The sequence below is a fragment of the Dreissena polymorpha genome, chromosome 9 (genome assembly GCF_020536995.1).
Source record: "Dreissena polymorpha isolate Duluth1 chromosome 9, UMN_Dpol_1.0, whole genome shotgun sequence".
NCBI lineage: Eukaryota > Metazoa > Mollusca > Bivalvia > Myida > Dreissenidae > Dreissena > Dreissena polymorpha.
Window position 1 is genome coordinate 100,637,105 of NC_068363.1, and position 15,566 is coordinate 100,652,670.

Here is a 15,566-nt window from a genome sequence, read left to right on the forward strand (position 1 = left end):
AAGCAGCCAAAATGTACATGTACAGATTTCAATGACAAACTGGCCAATGTCGTCCCACAAGCTATTAAACACATATTAATTACATACACTCACAGCTGTCTGCAGTGTACCAGTGGTAGAGTATAAACAGGCAGATTATCGTTCCTAGCGTAGCTAAGGTGGTTATCAATCCTAGCGTAGCTAAAAGAAGACTGACTTGAAACACACTCATAACCTTAGTCCTTCGCAAGCGAAGAACTAAATACTATACTCGCCTTATTTTTTCATTGACGCTGCAGATTTTGATGGCGTCTAGATCTAGCCTTCACATCCTGTAGGTTGTGACCCAAACACAAGATAATAAAGCTTTAAAACACTTGTTGCAAACGGGTTATTCTTACTGAATAGACTTTCTTTGATAAAATAACAAAGACAAAGTTTATTCATCAAAGAAAATACGTTTACTTACACCCAAAAGCAAAACAAATCGAATAGACTACTGAACCAAAATACACACCCATCAATATGCTCTACACACACAATTTCACATCCAAATAGGCACTCACATTCTGAAAATCAATAACACGAATTAGCTAGATCTACATTTATATCGAAATGCTTCGTCTCACCTGTTCCATCCGAGGTAAATGGTCTAAAGAATATGCACTTTTTCATAATTTCATCCAGGATTATACATTAACACGAAAAATAATGCGCGTCTTCAATGTTTTATTCCCAGACATCGCATACTAGTTTCGTGTACACCAAAAGATGACATCACATATTATTGGAAAATGACGCAATAAGTATGTTATTTCATGACGTCGTCAATAGCTGATTCATTATACGGATGGCGAAAAATTATGTCCCTTGAATAGATCTAAAGGTTGAAGGTCGTATAATTTAAAAGAGATTTCTTTTGAAAAATCATTCAGTGGTAGAATAAAAAGAAGTCCGTGCACGCGACAGGTTTATTCACCAAGGTGGGATAGAGGATAGTCTTTTCCATGGGGTGTTATACCGTCGATGTCGCAGTGAAGATGGGATAAAACATTTATAAAATTGCTGCTCTGAACAAAACTGACGTCATTCGCTATGCGTTGTAACGTTGTTCTATACAGTTCTATGTCGAAATTCGCATTTAAGCGCATTACTGATTTACATTTTAAAATATGTAACACCGTGTTCGGAACTTAAATGGTTGAATATACTAAAACACATTACATAAACGAGGCGATGTATCATATGTTTTAAATCAAATATATGTAACAATTAATGACAACTTGCCACCATGACAGTTAATATTGTATCAATACAGTTAAATTTAATCTGACTCTTGTGTTTGAAATATGTTTGAAAAAAAAGAAACAAAGCGACAAGTATAATGTATAAGACACGTTAACATGATTAGTACTGCTTTATTTATTCATAAATATCCACGACAATGTATATAAAAGAAACAGTCACAAATTGACTGTAAGTTGCTACTGTTAAGAATAACTAATGCGTGAAAACACACAAACTTAAGTACCGGGTATTTGTTTTCATGAGAAAGGCTTTCTAATTATACGGCATGCATTCTGGTAAATATAAGTGTAAGAATCGCGATTGTGAGCACGTTCCATACAACTTAAAAATGGCGAAGCCCGTTGATAAACTGTCTTATATAAAGATCAAAGTACTGACAGTACTGGTGTGACGATGCTTTTGAGAGGATGGATATAAAAGCATCAAGTTAAGTTTATCTACATCACCACAATCACCACAATTGATTATGTTGGTACGAAAAAAAAAGTTGGTGCAAAAATTTTGCGGAAAACATTTGGGTATGAAAACAAATTTGGGTACGAAAAAATATTTGGGAACAAAAAAATTGGGACCGAAAAATGTTTGGGTACGAACCAAAAATTGGGGATGAAAAAAAAATTGGGTACGAAAAAATATTGGGTACGAAAAATTTTAGGTACGGAAAAAAATTGGGGGAACGGGAAAGTAGTACCTGTGGGGAACTTGACCCACACTCGCACATTTTCGGCCCTTTCCGTCAAACATCAGATAAGTTCCTCGAAGGCAATAATATGAATACACATTTCGGAAACGGTAATGCGGTCCTACCTACGCGCGTCAAAATGTAAGCGAAATATGTACACAAGTCTGTCAGGAATGATTGAATTAACGAAGAAAATCGTGTCTTGATGTAATTTTTTTGAAGAAATGTGCAGAAAATATATTAAACAAGAGCTGTGTTTGTGAAACACAATGCCCACTGCTGCGCAGCTTTGAAGCCATATATTTTACCTTTGACCTTGAAGGATGACCTTGACATTTCACCACTCAAAATGTGCAGCTCCATGACATACACATGCATGCCGAATATGGAGTTGCTATCTTCAATATTGCAACCTTTGACATTGACCTTGAAGGATGACCTTGACCTTTCACCAATCAATATGTGCAGCTCTATGAGATACGCATGCACACCAATATTGAAAAAGTTATGGCTAATGTTAAAGTTTTTGGACAGACAGACAGACGCTTTATATTTGACATTTGACCTTGAAGGATGACCCTCACCTTCACCTTTCACAACTGAAAATGTGCAGCTCCATGAGATGCACATGTATGCCAAATATCAAGTTGCTATGTTCAATATTAAAAAAGTTATGGCCATTAAAGTTTTCGGACGGACGGACAGACTGACACACTGACTGACTGACTGACAGTTCAACTGATATAGGCCACCCTACCGGTGGCATAAAAAGCAATGGCGATGTTTTTCTCAGCCACATTATTGTTAATAGTTTGATATCACAAAATGAAAGTGAAAGTAGAACTGTCAAAAATGACAACCTGTCAACGTGTTGTTTTTGCTGGCATGCGAGGGCGATTACACTCAATGTGTTCACATTTTGACCATAGGCTTTGTCAATGACCTTTATGGTATGGGTAGCTTTGATATTATTTATTGCTATTATGTAACTGCATGATTGTGTATATGTTTACAATACACACAGCATAAATAATGATATAAATATACTGATTGAGCTTATAATAATCTGAGAACTATAGCCAGGTCAATTAAGGACTTAAAATACAATTTTGTGTCCTGATTTCATGAAGAAATGACCATGCATGTCCTAGATTTCAAATTCAAGGCCCCGGTGTGACACATTGGTAGAATTACCGTTAAACTTACCAGGCTTATGAAATTAGTTTTAATTGAACTATCTAAGAAAATCTAAATCAGGCACTGAATTTTCTTGTTTTTATACAGTCATAGATCAGTTGTGGCCTCTGGGTAATGACCAATTTTTGCTTACTTGTCACACCCTTAAAACTTTCCACACGTCTATAATTGCAAATCTGGATTTAGGTGATCTTCAATGGTACATTTAAACTTTAGCTCTGTTACAAGAGTGCTGGTAAAGTCCAGTCACATATTTAAATCTAGGCCATGTTAAAATCAAAGTGTCAAAGACAAATGAAAGATGCGTTCATTAATTATTGTCCAGTTGTTAACTACTGCTGTAAGTTTTTATATAATATGACTGATGAACATCATGTGAGAGAAAATTCACATTATCATTGTATATCAGGTTTAGCAGCCTTTTAGATAACAAAGTATGCTAGTTTTCAATGTTGCTTCTTGGGATCAAACCCGTGAGGCTTTTAGGAAGATTCTGAAATTTTCTATCCCTCGAGAGCAACCAAACCAAAAATTAGGTCAAATATTGCCGACTCGGTTTTTTGAGTCGGTTCATGAGGGATAATGGAGCTCGATTGGACATTGTCGGCTCTGGTACTACTTACATGTACCCCGGGTACTCTTAAGTATACTTACATGTACCCTGGGTACTCTACGTATACTTACATGTACCCCAGGTATGGTAAATAAAAGTAATTGTACTCGGTCCATATTAGACTGTACCCGAGTTGTATTCGCGCCCAAAATCCGATGTCGTAAAACGCGCAACCTATTATCTTAAACACACTTCTCTTCAAAAAACACTGCATCAACATGCTTTTTGAGTATGTGTTCCGATAATATAGAGGCCATTCTACAGAAAATTGACATAAATGTGCAGGGCTTAACACTAAGGCACGTCCGAACGACATTCACTGCCCGTACCTTGGTCCGGGCTAGCCAATGTCCCAGGAACATGCCCGACCGGTGGTGTGTATTTTGGGCGGGATTATATGTTCTATATCAATAAACTGCGTTTTAAATAAGCTTTTCAAAGAGGCAAAAATCTTAATACATTACGATCAGATGACAATTAAATCCCAGAGTGAGTTCGGAGACAACAAACGGATCGTATCTCGAAATAGATTCGGAACCCCCTGATTGCAATCAAAAAGAGGCCCGACAATTCAGAAAATCCCCGGCGGTTTTCCTGGTAAAACACGTCAGTACCTATTTTTAAACGGCATGCCGCTAGACTCGGTTTTTGATTGGTTTCCTCGAAGTGACGTGTTTTCTAAATGAAAATACGTTTGAAACTAAAAGCCGGGATCGCCCAGGATCGTCCGGAATGATGAAGGTATAAAACTCGACATTAACACAAAGTTACTATAAAATTAATAGTTATTTATCATTTTTAAATCATTTTAACTTGTTGTCATTATGAAAAAGTTATTCCATCCTTTAGACGATTAATAAATCCATTTAGAGGAAGATAGAGACCTTATTTAGATTAGAAGTGTTTTGACAATATTTTTAACGCAATTCAATTAGCAAAACTAATATTAATCGTCGATCCCGGCTTTTAGTAGAGAGTTAACCCTGTACAATTGTTACAACTACCGTAACACGTTATTTTGCTAAGATTCCCTTACCATTTCTTGTAAGACGGTAACCCGGCAATCTATGTAAAAACGGTTTTAACGTGCATGTCGTTGTTTAAGTTTGGCTTTACGGGTGGGGATGGGGGTTCCTCGGATACGAAAAGAAAAGGGAAGGAGGAAAGAAAGAGAAAGTATGAGGAAATAAAAAAAACAAGAAAATTTCTCCAGAAATGGCGTGAAGATTACAAATAGATGTCTTAAATAGATGAATATTGAATTCAATAGCATTAATAAGGCAAGCTAATAAGAATGATTTCATCATAACTGCGCATCTCCAAGCACAAGAAAATACAAGTTGAATGATAAATATAAAGGTTTTTATAATACTTGGGTCAAGGCACATGAAAGAATGGTCAGGGCTAGTAGGTTTTGCATTTACTAGCCCGAACGGGCTAGTTGAAAAAAAGTTAGTGTTAAGCCCTGATGTGTATATATAATTATTACAAAAAAATAGTCGACAACGACGGAATTAGGGTTAAATTTCCCGGGTACATTTTAGTATATTTACCGTACCCGGGATACATGTAAGTATACTTAAGAGTATCCGGGGAACATGTACGTAGTACCCGAGCCGACAATGAACAATCGAGCGATACTGGAAGGTGCAACATCTCTCACGCCCCCTAACATCGCCTTTAGCAGTATTCAATTCTCAACAGGAAAGTGCTGAGTCATTGATCCCGAGGGACAAGAAAAACAATTGATTAATGTTAGAAATAAATAATTTGATTAATGACAATTCTATTATTTGAGCCAGGTCACAGGAAAAGCGCAGTCAAATTAAATTATTTGTTATTGTCAGAAAAACGCTTTTAAGCAAACAGCTTTCAAGCGACTGCAGGCTGATCTAGATCCAAACTGGCCACAATCGCCTTAATGTCTCTTTTACTGTGACACAGTTCATTTAACTTTAAAATGATAAAAAGTACTAACACTAAGAAATAGTACAAACCAGTAAAGAGTTTGAAATCAATGTTGAATTTCAGGACAGCTTAGTGATCTGCAAATCCCCGATGAAATGTTGATATCGGGTATCATAGTCATTCAATAAGTCGCAAAATGCTCGAATACAATTTATAAAGCACAATGTGACTTATATTGATAACTAAAAGTACCAGTATGCCAGTTTTGCCGTGTCAAGCTGTTACGATCCAGAAAGTCCTTCATTCACATCGAGTATATATCCTTCGAATTCCAACTATTGTTGTCATAAGCGGAGATTTAGTGAATAAATAATTCATATATCCTAAATGACAACTTCTAAATAGCGAAACAAGCCAATTTATGCAGTAAGAAAGTTTTGAATCGAGACTCTCACGGGGGCGGCCATTGTTGAATGTTGAAACACGAACGACAACTCTGCTAAGAGAATGTTATCAATGACGAGCAATCTCCTACGCAGTGGCGAATGCAAAATGAAAGTAACTGAAAAATCGAGTTATCTCAATTGGACTGGCTCGGTCTTTTACATAGGTCGCCATTGTGAAAAAAAATTATACGGTTATGATACCTTGGACGAAAGGCTTATGTCCCTAGAACATGAACATGTATAAGCAAACATTATAGCGATCATTACCGCAAAAGAATATATGAAACTATAGCAAGCATCTGCATGGTGCTTGTATGGAAACAAAGCAGACTATATATGTAACAATGACATATTATGAAATGTGAACTAATAATGTCATAATACAAAGAGCATCGCAAATTCATATGTTAACATTTTTATGGTTATGACGATTCGTAACGTGCTGTTTTGCATGCGTGTAATTTCCAAATTGTATTATATCGACATGTTCAGCGCCATCGTTTAAGGCAATCAGCAGCATGCACAAATATGATCGAAATTTTAAAATGAAAAAGCGCCCTGCATCATTTAAAATTAAAACCATTCACCAATATATAACCCCAGCATCTAAATCTATTTATTTCGAAAGAAAACCGAAAATTGGGTCACATACACTGAAGCTCCCAACGATACATGTTTAGAGTCAGACAAATACACTATAATATTCTAATGTTTGTTGGCAAAACGTGTCGCAGCCTTAACAAATTTGTTTAAGATCATTTACTCATTAAGGTTCATGGGAGGGATATAATTCATTAAAACTTTGATTTGGTTTGTCTTCATTCAATGTGGTACAATATGGTCTAACTATATATAATTTTAGAGGTAAAGACGGATAGAATAAAATAAACACATTTTTGACATTCAATATTTTTTTGCTTTATTCATATTTTTGTTTAAAACCAATACATTTGTACACTAATTTACAAAATCTCAATCTAAAGTTAGGAAGGATATGCACTACCGTAAGTTGAATAAATACAAAGCTATATACATATACAAGGTCAAGTTAGCAACATTTCACAGAAAATTATTGTCAGAAAACAACAAATGAGTTATTATTCAACTGCATTTTTTGGATATTTTTTCTAAACAAAATTCTAAAAATAACTAAACTGAACTACTTTTTAAAAATTCAGGTATGGTGGATAATAAGAGTCACCATTCTATTTCAAGGGCTTAACAATTTTGCTATAACTAAATGGAAAATTTTAAACCATCTCAAATTGAAAGAAATTGCAGACGACATATAAAATTGTAAATAATTATAAAGAAATAGGTTTGGCTGGGTAAAAACCATTGTGATGAAAGGAGATATTGCTCATCAATAACAAGATTTTATGAGTTTTGTGCAGACGACTCTAGAAATCATAGTTTTACATAGATATACACAGCTAGGTATCATAGTTTTTTCGTTCTTCCTTCCTGAACAACTACTGTCCTTGTACCGTTTTGAATAATGTGTTCCTTTTGGAAAACCGAATCTTTTTATACATTTGTATATCGATTCCTTCAACCCATTTTGAAAGCGTGGCACTCGCTGTGCTCCGTGCATTACAAATCGGTCGAAATCACGTGAAGTAGTAAGAAAATCTGGTATGTGTATACACATACCTGAGAAAACACATCATTATTTTAACAGTTGGTCGCGACTAGTAAAACAACTGTTAAAGGGGCCTTTTCACAGATTTTGGCATTTTTTTTAACTTATTCATTAAATGCTTTATATTGATAAATGTAAACATTGGATCATAAAAGCTTCAGTAAAAAATCAAGAAAAAAAATAAAAAAGGAAAAGAACATTGGCCGGAGCAGGTTTCGAACCAGTGACCCCTGGAGTCCTGCCAGAGTCCTGAAGTAAAAACGCTTTAGCCTACTGAGCTATTCCGCCGAGTACAAATTAGTGACGTATTTTATACCTTATATAAGCAATCTTCGTAGTTTCACAAAATTTAACGACAAAAACAGAACTCTCCAAATTATTCAATCGTTTCGCGTTGCAACGCTTTATAATGTTTAGGTTTTAAAATCGTCAAAAGATGCATATAATGGCTATAATAGAGCATGGTTAATGTTCAGTATTACTGTTTCCTCACAAATATCATAACTAATACGAAAACTTAGGAATCTGAAACAACTTTTTTCAATTTTGTCAATTTACCAAAGCGTGAAAAGATCCCTTTAACATTAATCAGGAAGAGATCGCGCTTAATAACAGATATGATCACACAGAGATATAATCACTTACCCAATTTCAAATATTTCCCAGCTGAAAATTTTCCACCACACGTCTTTTTTTAGTGTATTTGTATTGTTTTTCTGGAGCCGAAGTGCATCTCACATAATATCCATCCGACTTCCGTTGTTTTCACTTTCGTTTTTAAAAACTTTTTTTTTAAGAATTATTTTTACATTTAGGTTGTTGAAGCGAATTATTATTATATTTTATCAATAAAATAGTATACCATGATGAGTTGAACGGAGTTTCGTATCGATCTTTTTGTCAGTCTGTAAGCGTACTATTTTGTGCGCAATAATACAAGTACATGTGATTCGACAACACTTGTAAACATTGGCGAAATACTTCTTACAAAGTTATTTTTTGGAGCGTTTATGACGTCTGATCATGCAGTTTGCACACATCAACGGAGAGATTACAATCCGATGCATTTGTCATCGTCAACCGTTTGGAATGTCAATTAGGCGATGAGTGAGTTTTTAGCATGTTTCTTTCAATTTTATTAATCTAAAAATGGCTGCCCCCATCGTCATGAAATGGCATGTGTTCGAGTTTTGATATTTCTAGATATGCATTTTTTTTTTACTATTTAAGCGTAACTTGCCCTCATCAATGTCGATATTATTAACTAGTTATATAATTTTCCACCGAAATACGTTGAATAAACATCATTCAGATTTTTGAAAATAATGTCTATTTTTGTGTTAAAATCGCTTTGTATTTTGATTGATTTTGTCGATGGTATGAGATTTTGCTGCACAAAATTGGTAAATTTGTAAACATGTTCAATGTGGCACTCTTCGTTCAGTCAAATTTGAGTTCATTGCTAGGCGTCCCACATTTTTCAAACTGAAGCCTCTACATGACCCTGAAGATTATTTAAATGTTTAACCTTCGAACCAAATTTTTAAAAAGTTCTCCCATGTCTGGAGCTAAGTACACAATATTTTGGAACTTAAAGTGTCAAAACAGACACACAACCATAATACTGCCATCACTAGTCTCACGTAAAATTCATTTCTTTACGGTCATGTATACATTAAGTTCATTCAGGCCATTCATTGTGAAAGATTGCACGAGATCCATCAAGCTATAAATGAGTGGTTAGAATAACAGGATTTGGTACTATATCTTTATAGTATAAAAACAAATCAAATGACCATGATTAAGCATAACCTGCGCAATCAATGACATTTGTGAACGATCATATACACATTAAAGTAATTCTGCTGTGAAAGTTTGAACGAGACCACTCAGCTGTTCAAACGGAGTTGAAACACACACGCATCTAGAGGTACATATACTCAATTAATTTATTTAACCAATTTGAACTACACGATATTATCACTCTTATATGGAGTATCCTAATTTATCTACGCCGTTGCGTGGTGATATGGCTTTCGCGAAATGACGGAGAGGTCAAGGGTGTAGTATAAAAATAAAAAAATGCAACAATGAAATCTCACTGATTCTCAAACATACAAACTCATTTTTTCCTTTTTGAATCTATATTTAAAGCATTGTTTTACTTTTAATTTGGTTTTACGTTTACCAGATGAATAGTAAAATGATTTAGTTAGAATTTATAATTTTATTGTTTATTAAACAGTTTAATAAAAAAAGTGTTTTTATTAAAATAATTTATAGAGAAATACATTACCAGTAATCAGAAAGGAATGCAAGAAAAGTACTTTTGTATTGGGACAGTACACTGTTACTTGCAAACATGATTATTTCAGCAATGAACTTGTTCAAAGACAAGTAAACATGCTTAATTATGCTTAACCCTTTACAACTTAGATACGTATTTTTACGCTTATGTAGTCCCTTAGAAAGTTAAATTTTATTTTAGACGTTTCTTACTAGATTCAAGTTTTAAATGCTTCATTTCCAACCAGTAGATACGGATGAGCAGCACACTGCATAAAACCTGAACAGCCTGCAAGCTGTTTAATGCTATTTGCACATAGCCATTTTCACTTTGCGTCTAAGTGGGAAATGGTAAAAAAAGATGTTCAACACAGGGCATTTATGGTCAACCCTTTCCCACTCAGAAGTACAGTGAACGAGGCTATATGCAACCCGCAGTATGTTCAGGTTTTATGCTGTTTACTGCTCATCGGTACATTTGGGTTGGACATGAATCTTAAAACACTGAATCTAGTAAGAAATGTTTAAAATGCAATAAGAATAGGGGACTTCAAACGCGCCGAATTGCATATCAGAATGGTCAAATGGAAAACCTTGCACCGCCCTGGTATACCATTGTGGTTTCACTTGTATGTCTCTTAGCAATTAGTGATTAATTCAAGTTTAAGGCCCTGTCCAACACAATTTTTTTAAATAAAGAAAATTGTATGTATTTCACTGAAAACTATTTTGTTTATAGGAAATACATTTAATTATGTTTCAAATACTCTGATGTGGTGTTGCTACTGGTGTTCAGTTATGCTTCATTTTTGGACTTGACCTTAAAAGTCTACGAATGTAAACCTTGCAGTGCTGCTACTGGTGTTCAGTTACCTTGACGACATCTTGCTGTGGACTGCGGGCATGGTGTGTCAGCGCTGGAAGGACCTGCTAAGATGGCCGCTCTCCAACCCCAAGTACAAAGTGAAGAAGTGGACAATGATCTTCTAAGAACTGTGAGCAGATAGTTGTTGAGTTTTCATATATTGATTCAATTTTTCATTTGAGCTTTGATCTGGGAAAACAAGGCTTTATGCTTTTGCATAAAGTGCAGTCCGCACAGTTGAATCCTTTACGCACATGCATCAAGCCCTGTTTTCTAAAAGGGAGGCTAATTTCATTTTGTGTACAAAAATAATTGGATTTTTGTGTTATGTTTTTTGGTTGTTTATTTGTTCATTTTCCTACATAATTGTTACATTCGGTGTAGCGTAATGAATAAGGTGTCCACCTAGCGACTGGAAGGTCACGTGTTAGATCCCCACTGTAAGAGCCTCCCCATAGACATCAAGTACTGATTCCAGTCCCAGGAAATGGACTCGAGAGCGTTTCAAATGAGCCTTAGGCTTCCTATGCAATCAAGCTAAAATAAATAGGTTTAAATTATACAATTGTTTCTGTTCTTAATTTATAATAACTGTATTGTTAACAGTCCTTACATAAGTTCGTGAACTGATACAATTTCATGACTGTTTGAGAGTAGCAGAGAAATCATTATGTCTAATGTTTACCTGTAGGCCTTTTTGGATTTAGGATTCCATCATAATAGACCTGTTTGAAAAACATTGATTGCAGTAATGCAATATATATACTCAAATTAGTGTTTGATATATAACCATGCCGAATGCCTCTATGATGGTTCTTTCAGATTGGAAAGTTTGCCATGTCGATACTGCCTGGAAAATATGAGACTACAGGTAACAGGGAATTTGCTATGCCGGGCTGCTTCGCTCAGTTGGCAGAGTGCTGGTCTACATATGCCAGGATCAAGGATTCAATTCTCGGCCAGGCAATATTACTTGTCTATGAAATTGGTTTTAATATTATTTCTACGCCTATTCTTCCCCACCTCTGATTCTAGTAGGGTAGTTGTCAAAGTTAAACCAGCTTACCCTGGAGAAGTTTGTGTGATTTTGCAGACTATTATTATTTGACTTAAATTCAATTGCAATCGGTGAAAAACATTCCTTTGTGGAGATGTTAAGTCGCCATCCTCTGCTTCAAAGATCACATATAAACTATTTGGCTGTACATGTTCTGCATAATTCTTGCCGGTACTTTTGTTTCTTCATAGTCAACTTACCTCGAGAACCAACATCAGTAAAATATGTATGGCCACTCGATAACCTTGAAAGATAAATTAGCCTGGGCCAAGTGCTTATATTGGCCTCAAAGCAATAGGTGGAAATCTTTTGAACAACACACAGGGAACATTGAAAAATCTTTTGTAAAGGAAATAGAAAAAGGAAATGACCCGCACTTTTCTTGTCTTAAACAGGCCTTTTTTCGATGAAATCAAGCAAATAAAAAATGGTTTGAACTTATGAGAACTTGCCTTACTTAGACCCGATTCAAAGTCTGTTGTTAAGTGATGTACATGTATTGATATTAATTCCAAATTACAGTATGTGTTATATTGGTTAAGAAAACAAGTATTAAAGACTTGTAATATTTTACATTATGCATGTAAGTAGCATTGGTGAATGGCAATTTATTATTATGCGTGCTCCAAGGTATTCAATCAACATGAAGTATTTGATAGTTTAATGTCTTAAATTCAGCAAAAGACTGTACTTTCTATCTTCATTTTACTTGACCTGCAGAGTACTCCCCCAATAGAGGAGAACTCCTGGCGACACAGCGAGCTCCTAGACGTTACGCTCCGACCCGCCAGATGGGATTCGCGCCGAGCCCTTCGACATACATTGCTGTCACTGGCAGGAATCAATAACAGGGCCCTGGGGCAGCTCCTTTGAGAGGAGACTGTTTATCTGCAGATTGCGACATGTTTGTTGGTTCGTCTGTCAAAAACTTAGTTTTTTTCTACTAACATGAAACTGGGCATGTTTTTTCCAGTGCAGCTAATGGAATGCTTGAGGTTTAATACCAATAAATATCAATACTTGTTAAATAACAAAACGTTGCAAATCAGCCGTCATTTACAAAAAGCTAAGCTCTGTTGCTTTGATACAAAATCCTGTAGTTTAATATCTGTTTTTAGCTCAAGTACTGAGTATTCAGTGAATCACCAAATGTTGGTGTCTGCATAATGCTGTATTTAATGTACACGTGCAACATCTCCGTTTAATTGTTTCTACAACAGGCGTTCATTTAAAACTGTGCACATGTTATTGGTCATTGTGTGAGGTCTATGATCAAGTTACATAACTCTTACCTACGAATGAGCAGAAGTTTGCCGCATATTGTACTTTAGGTACATATGACAATCAGGTAAACGCTTACGTGCAATAAGTTCTATTGGTAGCTGACATGCAGACTTAGTATAAGGTTGCATTTTCGGCCGATTGGGTTAAGGTCAAGGATCATTATTGCTATAAATAGTATGCACTTGCTTACTTTAGTTTGATGGAGGTATTGTGCTGTAATTTTGTTCTTATGTAGATTACAGGCTGATCTAGGGAGAGATAGCATTTCAAAACAGTCGTGTCAAGGTCATTCGTACTAAAATTAGAAAAACTGTTTCAACTAAAGTTGAGTTTAAATGGAGGTATTGTGCTGTATTTTTTCTTTGAAGATATCAGTCTTTCCGAAACGTCGTCAGACATGTCTGGTAAAATGCTCGCCGGTCCGACAGATTTTCAGTCTTTACAGGATCGAATGCCCGGTAAAAATTTGATCCGCATAGAGGTTAATATTTCACCCGATTACACGTTCAAAACAGTTTACATATTCTCCTACAAAACATTTTTCCTTCGACACAAAATATTGGAAAACATCGATCTTAAAATAAGGCAACACACTTATGAATATTCATACAGTTGTGTACTCTCACGAGATCATTATGCTAATAGTGAAGAAATGAACTGCACGTTCATTGGTCCGATAAGAAAATCAGCAAAACTGGTTCTCTACATTTGTTATTTTTGGTCGCTAAAGCGGGAAAACGGAGGTTGCGCGGTGTTTTGACTTCTGTTCAAGGACTCGTCACAAATGTAACAACAATGATCTTTGCTGCTCTGTGTAACTTGAACTAATGTGAATACTGACAGCATCTGTTAGTCCAATCGTCTTACCTTATAAAATTTAACGAAAATGTCCGATATGCCATTTCTGGTTAAATGGCTTTTGGTCTAGTGAAATATTTTTGGGTCTGGTAAAATATTAAAGTTTACCAGACCTTATGTCCCGTAAAATGTGGGCAACTTTTAAAAAGACTGAGATATACATGTATGCAGACTTTGCTTTTAAAGTTAGTTTAAATCAACGAAATTAATTTTCTTGATATCATTCTTGTTTTAATTTTTATCTTCAACTTTAATTGTATACGTACGATATAAGTACTACAGATTTTGTTTATTTAATATCAATAATGTCTTTATGGTCATTATATCACAGGACTGACATTAAATATACATTATACTATCAAAGCAGAAGAATGCTCAAGAATGCTGTTTTGGTACAGCTGTTGTTTCTGTTTTTTTTTTATGGATGTTTTTAGCTCAACTTAGCAAGATCATGTTCCTGGTTAGCTCTTGTGTTAGACTTTTGTCGGTTTTCGTTTTGCCATCATCCCTTGTCATCATTTATAACCAGTGTTCATAAAACTGGGTCAGAACATTTGTCCCAATCCTATTCCATCTGTGTTCAAAACTGGGTGTCATGGCGTCAAACAATGGATCACTAGGACAAATGAAAGAAAAATATTGTGATCACTCTAAGAGGCAATGTTTTTCTCCAATCTTCATGAAACTTAGTCAGATTATTTATACCAATTATATCTTGATGGAATTTCAAAACTTGGTCTTGTGATGTCAAAAACTAGTTCAATGGTCAAATTAAATTAAGTTTGTGAACACTCTATAGAGGCCACATTGATTGCCAAAACTTCCTGAGACTTGTTGAGAACATTTGTCTGAATGCTATATAGGAAGACTGGGTCACATATTTTGGTATTGTCTTTCATTCAGCTACCCAATGCGACCACCAAGAGTGCAATTCATCACAAAGATATTAAATTTCCACACTAACATCAATCGTCATGGAGACGTGGGTCTCGACTCCATCCACTACAACTGGAGTCTGGCGTTGACAATCTCGAAGGTGTTGATAAGTATTCAGTCGCTGCTCACCAATCCGTATTGCGACGTGCGCATGGAGCCAACGATTGGACGATTGTACAGGAACAACAAGATCGAATTGCACGCCTGTGGACTCGGAAGCATGCGAGGCATTACTTTGTCATGCTAATTAAGATATATCTTAACGGAATTTGATTATGAAATTAGAAGAACATCTTATTGTATATGGAGGTATATGCCCCCAAACAGATTGTGCATTCAAAGATCTATCAATTAATATATTGATTGAAACTTTGTTTTCTTTGTGTGCATTCAACGATCTATCAATTAATATGTTGATTGAAAGATGATTGGCGCAAAAGTTTAAGTGGTTTAGTGATATGTTTATGTTCTCTTATCAGCAGTTGATATGTTGTTCTGTTGTTAA

The 15,566-nt window shown here is 35.4% G+C and overlaps 2 protein-coding genes across 20 annotated transcripts in view; one reads left to right on the forward strand and one right to left on the reverse strand.

The window, feature by feature from the left end:
• LOC127845053 (sodium- and chloride-dependent glycine transporter 1-like) overlaps nt 1–15,566 on the reverse strand; it is a 177,689-nt gene that overhangs the window by 134,801 nt on the left and 27,322 nt on the right. The window lies entirely within an intron of this gene.
• LOC127845052 (semaphorin-5B-like) overlaps nt 1–15,566 on the forward strand; it is a 95,407-nt gene that overhangs the window by 26,019 nt on the left and 53,822 nt on the right. The gene's annotated exons all lie outside the window — the stretch shown is intronic.